Consider the following 7,530-nt stretch of genomic DNA (forward strand, 5'->3'; position numbering starts at 1 on the left):
AAAATGAGGCTTAGCAAGATAAGGTAAATTTAGTCTCTGAATCTCCTGTGATGGAAAACAAACAAAGTGATGAAGAAACCTTTCCTGCTCAGCCTCAGAAAGTGGATATTGATCCTCCTCTTTCTCCTTCTCATCAAAGCTCTTCAAGCGAAGATGAGGATATGGTGGAAGATTCTCAATTGAAGAGCTTTGCTGACAGGGTAGAACGTACGATCAGGATAAAAGAAAGGAAATCTCATCTCAGAGCTCAGTGGAAGTTGTTATGACACAAGCTGAGGAGGAGAGCCTTCCTAAGCGTAAGGAAAAAAATAAAAGAAAGAAGGATAAGAGTGTTGATCTAAACAAAGTTTTAGTTGTTTTCTCAAAGCCTCCTAAAAATATCAAAAAAAGTACTCATGAGTGAAGATCTTAAAATATGTTCTTATAATGTCAAGGGGCTAACAGACCCTTCCAGGGCTGTTGCATTAAAAAACTAGATGAAGGATAATTCTTATAAGTTTGACATTATGTGCTTGCAAGAAATTAAGTGTAATAACTCTGTTCTTGAATTCAATCTCAACAGAATTGGCAAACAGTGGAATTGGTTTTATTCTGTTCATGAGATAGGTAAAGGGGGTACCACTATTGGCATTAGTCAAAGGTTGGTGTCTCTAATCAAGAAAGTAAGTCAACATAACATTGGGTTAGTATTGAGCTGGATTCCCCCTTTAATATCTAGGTTGTCTCGGTGTATGCTCCTTGCAATAATAAGGAGAGAACCCAGGTTTGGAAAGATTTATCCCTTTCTCTTTCTCCTTCTGTTATTTGTGGTGATTTCAATATGGTTGATTCTCTTGCTGATAGACATCAGGGTAAAGGTTATGTGGTACAGGGTATGAAAAGCCATGAGTGGTTAAATCTCTATACCAATCTCAGCCTTATTGATTGTTCTAGTGATACTGGTTTTACCTGGACTAATAAGCAATTTGGTGATTGTTTTAGAGCAGCTAGGCTTGATAGATTTTACTTTCTTGCTCGCTTATCAACAGATGGTCGTATCTTAACTGCAGAGTGGATAATTCCATTCATCTCTCCGACCATAATCCCGTTATTATGTTACTTAATTCCTCAGGCAAGGATAATAGGGCTGGATGGTTTCATGCCGATCCAGCTCTATTTGACTTTCCTAAGGTGCAGACTGATGTTCAAAACATCATTCTTAAAGCCTTTAATAACGATCCTTCTCCGGCTCGTTCCTGGGCGTTCCTGGGCCATTGCTGTCAAAGCTCTTCATCAGAGACTTTCTGTCTATATGAAGACTGCTAAGGAAATAAGAAGCAAAAGGAGGAGAGATATAGCTTTGCAGATTGAGTCCCTTGAGAACAATCCCGACTCTATATCTTCTCCCCTTCTCTCCAGCCTTAAAAACCTTTTCAAAGAGGAAGAGATTCTTGAGGCTGAGAGGTGCATTAAATTCACCAGGGAATTCTGGGCAGGTAGAATAGACACTCCTCACAAGTCTATGTTCAATCTCCTCAGTAGGAAAAAAGCCAGAGAGCAAGTGCCTTCTTTGATTGATGAAAAAGGGAAATTTTTAAACTCTCAACAAGCTAACCTTGAGTATGTTCACAACTTTTATAGTTCTATATTCTCCAAGGATATTATTAGGAGCTCTTCCATCACAGAAGCTAGAGCCTATATTGCTAGGATTAGGGAACCTACTATTTCTGATAACCTTAGGAAACAGCTAGATTCCGCTGTCACTTCCAAAGAGATTATTGGAGCCATAGAAGGGCTTGCTTTAGGTAAAACTCTTGGTCTCCTGATGGCCTTCCTAATGAATTCTACAAAAAATTTGCTGAGTTCCTCAGCCCCTTTCTCTTGATGATTTGGAAGGAGACCCTGAATTATGGGAGTCTTCCCGTCTCTATTAATTCAGGAGTTATCAAGCTGGTTCACAAAAGAGGCAATAAGGATAGTATTCATAATTGGAGGCCTATTTCTTGTCTTAATTCTGTCTATAAGATCTTTGCTCTTGTTCTAGCCAAAAGGATTTCTCCCTTGTTGGATTCTCTAGTCCTTAAAGAGCAGAAAGGCTTCATCAAGGGTAGGTATATCTTGGATGCTATAATTACTATGTGGGAGGGTATTGAATATGCAGATGAGCAAGAGATTGACTTCCTTTTTTTTAAAATTGATTTTGATAAGGCCTATGATAGGGTGGAGTGGGACTTTATCCTTCAATCTTTGGCAGATTTGGATTTTGGTAAGGGCTTCATTAAGTTTATGCATTGTCTCTTGGGATATTCGAGAGCTTTTGTCTCTCTTAATGGCACCCTTAATCAACCTATCATGCTCAAAAGATCTATTAGAGGCAAAGGAGGCAAAGGTGCCCTCTGGCCCCTCTTCTCTTTGTGATTGTGGCTGATGCCTTGGGATGGCTTGTCTCTAAACCTTTGGCTGATGGTACTATTAAAGGAAGTAAAATTCTTGGTTGCCAGCAAGGATTTGTGTCTTCAACAATTCACGGATGACACCAATTCCTTCATAAGCAATGACCCTCAGTCTATCCAAACCTTCTGGAATTGCCTGGAAAAATTCTGTCTTGCTAGTGGTTCTGTTATAAATCATTCTAAAACTGGATTTTGGTCTTCTAAAGGGCATTCTCCCCCTTTAATCCTTCAAGCTGGTTGTAAGTCGATTAACAAGGGTGAGATTTTCAGACTGCTTGGTATTACTATGGGCTTTGGTGTGTCTCTCAAAGACAGGTGTAGATGGGTTATAGACAGATTTAAAAAGGTAAGTTAATTTTGTGGAAAGATTACCAGACCTCGTTGTCTTCAAGGTTGTTTGTTCTTAATCACTACTTGCTTCCTTCCATTATGTATTTTATTTGCTATTGGAAACCTCCTAAAAGTCATCTGCAGTTACTTCACTCTCTAACCTCAAATTTTTTGTGGGGAGGGGATGGTTATAGCAAAAAAATTTCTAAGGTTTCTCTTAAAATCGCTTTTCTGCCTAAAACTCAAGGGGGGCTGGGCCTTCTGGATATAAATAAATTGGCTATTAAATTGGCTTCTAAATGGATCTGCAAGAGTATGGATTCAGAAGATTACTCGGCTTTTCTCATAAAAAGAAACTGTCATAAGTTTCACATTCATGGTTTGAAAGCGTGGACTAGTTTTAATGCCTTAGAGATCTTTCTTTCCAGACAAAAATTCCACCCTAAAGGCTCTTCCCTTATCTGCTCCGTGTGGACAGCTTGGGATGATTATAGGAACCATATCTCTATTAAACCCAAGTTCAGATTTTCAACCAGCTGTCTTTGCTTTGAATCCATTTGGTTTGGTCTTCAATTCCCTGTTAAAGAAAAAAACCTCTGGATTAAAGCGCATAAACTTTTTAAGGCATGTATACACACTTGGAAGGATATTTGGTCCACGCAGGGACTGTAGAGTTAGCTAACAATCTTTCAACCAGCTGCTGCTGCAGGAATCTGTTTACAGGACAGAATTGACTTGGTAAGTCAAGCAGGGCTCACTCCTTCTTGTCAAGGTAAGTTTCTCATCTCCCAATGCTGCTGCAGGTGGACTTCAGGTAACTCTTTTTTTCCTCTTCCCCTTCTCCATAGTATCAATGCTTTTCTTATTTCTAAACTTAATGAAAAATGGAAGATTAACTGGAGCATTAACCAGTGGACCTATATATTTAAGGTAATTTGGGCACTTTCAGGAAGCATGAAGAAATCTTGCCTCCTTTGGTTGATTTCCCATCAGGCTGTTTGGACTGGATTAAGAGCTCTGCAAATAGGGAAGGGAAGTGGAATGTGTCTCAGATGCAATTCCAACCCAGAATCTATCCAACATCTTTTCTTTGTGTGCGTGTGTGTGTGTACACACAGACACACACACACACATATATATATGTATGTATGTATGTATATGTATATATATACATACATACATTCTTACATACATACATACATACATACATACATACATACATACATACATACATACATATATATATATATATATATATATATTTGTGTATGTGTGTGTGTGCGTGTGTACACACACACATACACACATATATATGTATGTATGTATACATACATACATACATACATACATATGTATATACATACATAGATATATATATATATATATATATATGTATGTATGTATGTATGTATGTATATATGTATCTATATAGATATATATGTGTATGTGTGTGTGTGTGTGTGTGTGTGTGTATCTCTAGATATATATATATATATATATTTATTTATGTCTCTCTCTCTCTCTCTCTACATATATATATATATATATGTAGAGAGAGAGAGAGAGAGAGACATATATATATAGAGAGAGAGAGAGAAAGAGAGAGAGAGACATATATATACATACATACATACATATATATGTGTGTGTGTGTGTGTGTGTGTGCGCGCCCTGTCGTGCCATGGCACGTCTATGATGTGAAACCGTGCATGTGAGGCCATCAAATACACATCCAGATGCATGGGGTTAAGTGCCATGACAAGTCATTATATGATGCCATGTACATATGTTCATATTGTAAATGAGGTTCAATAAGACGAGCTGAGGCTGAGCCAGATCTAGGAGTTTTTGTATATGAGTATGGAGGATGATGGTTTTGCTGTTACTCAGAGCTCATGGGCAAGTTAGAAGCATCCAGTTATATATGATGGCATGAGGGCATGCCAATGCACAAAGGAATGCATTTATGAAGACATGGGGAAATACTTGAATGAACAATTGGGGATTCTATAAATCACATGGCCGACATGATGATTTATAAACTATGAAGGCATCAAGAGTAATGGAGATTTAATGGACATCACAGTGCCGAAGAGTTTATTGAATGTGGGGAAATTAAATTAGATGAACTACTTAGCATTGAGAACCTTACCTTAATGCTAAGGTTAGGAATATTACATTAAAGGGGCAGCATACGTGGAATAGCGAGTGATTTCCTTTTAATTGGAATTTTTTGGATATAAAAGAAAAGCATGCGCAGCCTTTTGGAAATGGGCAAGGCCGATTATTAAGCTGCAAAAGGCGATGAACGCCGCATCTCTTGCGGGAATCGGAGAAAATAACCAGAGCGTGGGGGCGAAAGAAAACCAGTGTGCAGAAATCATAACCAGAGGGGAAGATGACCAGTGCTCCTAATTTCTTGACAACGGCGACTGTTCATGATGTCCTGGGTTTCAAACTGAAGAGGAAATGAAGAGTAATAAGAGGATACGATTCTCAGAAAAACCTTCATGCTACATGTAACTCTGTCCTCACGCCTACAGCAAGGTGGCGAATAAAAGAAAAGAAGCGAAATCTGAAATTCGTTTGTTTTTCTTTTAAAGAGATAAGCGAATGTTTTTTTTATGGTTTCCCTCAAAAGGCTTTCAAATGAGGTCTTGTATAAGTTTTTTTTATTTTTTCTCTGTCCAAAGTTGCACGCTCTATCCTTGACAGCTGGGCATAGCGCTTCTCAAACTCTCTTAGCAATTCTGTGGTGGCAGAAATTCCCATTTTAGGTTTTGTGACCCATTCCAAGAAAGTTCGTTTGGTCACTCGCTCAGAATCCTCCATGAAATATTCATCCTTTAAAGCAAGCTTGAACTCCTCCCAATTTCTGCCACCATGTGCTGTCTGCAATCCTCTTATGCGCTCTCTTATTTCAGGAACACATACCAACTCGAAACTTTGAACCATATCCTCCTCAGTCACCCTGTTTAGCTCCATCTCCTTTATATAATTACGCAGGTACTTTGTAATGTCCTTCCCATCAAATTGATCCATCTTTTTCACAATTGATTGTAATGCTTTGGTCGTGGAAATTTGTCCTCTTTCAGCAGCTTGTTGTTGTTGCATGTACATGGTAAACATCTGAAACATCTGCATAACTCCGGGGTCAAAATGAACCCCTTGACCCTCAGAATTCTCAGTCATAGCTTCCCTATATATTTCACCACACTCTCACCCCAGCAGTTTCACGTCGGGTTCACCAAAGCTGTCATGACGTGGACGGTGTCACTGGTGGGAACACACTGGGTGTCTGGCTGTGAGAGTTACATCCAAAAATTCCAGCAAGAAAACAAAACAGATAGCTCTTCAAGGAGCATAAGACATCACCATTTTTTATGACATTTACATGTACCAACTCACTTCAATACATCCCCAAATTCAGCCTGATGATTGCACAAAATTGCGTATCAAGTACTTGTCCCTTTTATTCACTGATTCCTTTCTCCAAATCCTTTGAACCAATCACATGTAGGCATAACATAACCTTTAATTTTTTCCAACATACATGTGACCATTATCATTCTTTACATCCAGTGCCATCAAAACCATCATTTCAAGATGCTCTTTATCACCTGAAAACCTGCCTTAATATTCTAACATCTCACAAGCAAAATAACATAGCATATGTACCACATAATCTTGTGATTTTTGAAAGTTCCCTATCTTGCATTCAAAAACCCAGCTAAATAGAATTTGAAATCCAAGTTTTAAGGTTCTCCAGCTTCGGTAAGTGGCCGGCTTAGTAATTTGTGTTATAGTAGTGCGTCTGTGTATACTGCAGGTAATTTGTTTGTGAGTATACAATGCCGTATAGTACATGGATGGTAATTTGCGTGTATACTATGCAGCTATGATGAGAGCTGAGGCCACGACAATAACCATGCACAACAACTGCGGCTCTACCGTGTGCTTCAAGTACTGGGGGCCCAACAACGGCGTGGGCGGAGGGTGCTCGCAGCAAGGTGCCGGCGGCTCATGGCCGGTGCCGTCGACTCTAGGTGGCAGGGTGCTACCTTTTGGACTATCAGAGGCACAGGGTGCAGTGGCCAGGCTTGCAACACAGGGCCTCCCTCAGGGGTCACCCAATTCGAGATTACAGTAGCCGGCAGTGGCGGCAACGACTACTACGACGTCTCCAAAATTGGGGGCTACAATGGGGACATGACGGGGGTTCCCACCAACGGCAACTGTCCCACAGTCCAGTGCACTAGTGCCAACTCCGGCTCCTGCTACTACCCCGGAGGCCCCGATGAGACCAAGGCCTGCCCCACGGGAAGCACCGACTACAACGTCTACATGTGCTGATGACCTCCTTTTGGGGTTTAGGCTCTATGTCAATAAGTTCTGCCAATGACCTCCTCTGTATTTCGCACACCTGTGCATGACCGAACTTGCATAATGCGATGTCTCGCGTTCATTTATATGATAATGAACCTGTGTAATAATGTGATTAAGAAGTCCCTGAAAAATGATTCTCAAATGCTATCACATAAATAACTCTCCATTACTGCTCAAGAGGAGATGCTCAAGAGGAGAGTACTACATATTGCAGCACTGGTTATCATTTATTTACTTCAACATTACCAGAGCCTACTCTTAAACATACCCTCAGTCAGGCCTTAACTTTGAAGCAAAATTGTGCTTCAAGACCTTTCCAGGCTTCAAATGAATCCTATTAATTGGGTGTAATTTGAATCCTATTAATTGGGTGTAAAGCTTC

At 39.9% G+C, this 7,530-nt stretch overlaps 1 pseudogene; it reads left to right on the forward strand.

The window, feature by feature from the left end:
• Positions 1-6,627: 6,627 nt before the first annotated feature.
• LOC147627246 (pathogenesis-related thaumatin-like protein 3.7) lies at positions 6,628-7,198 on the forward strand (annotated as a pseudogene).
• The last annotated feature ends 332 nt before the right edge of the window (positions 7,199-7,530 follow it).

The sequence above is a fragment of the Cibotium barometz genome, chromosome 21 (assembly GCF_041138505.1).
Source record: "Cibotium barometz isolate CiBa-2024 chromosome 21, ASM4113850v1, whole genome shotgun sequence".
Classification (NCBI taxonomy): Eukaryota; Viridiplantae; Streptophyta; class Polypodiopsida; order Cyatheales; family Cibotiaceae; genus Cibotium; species Cibotium barometz.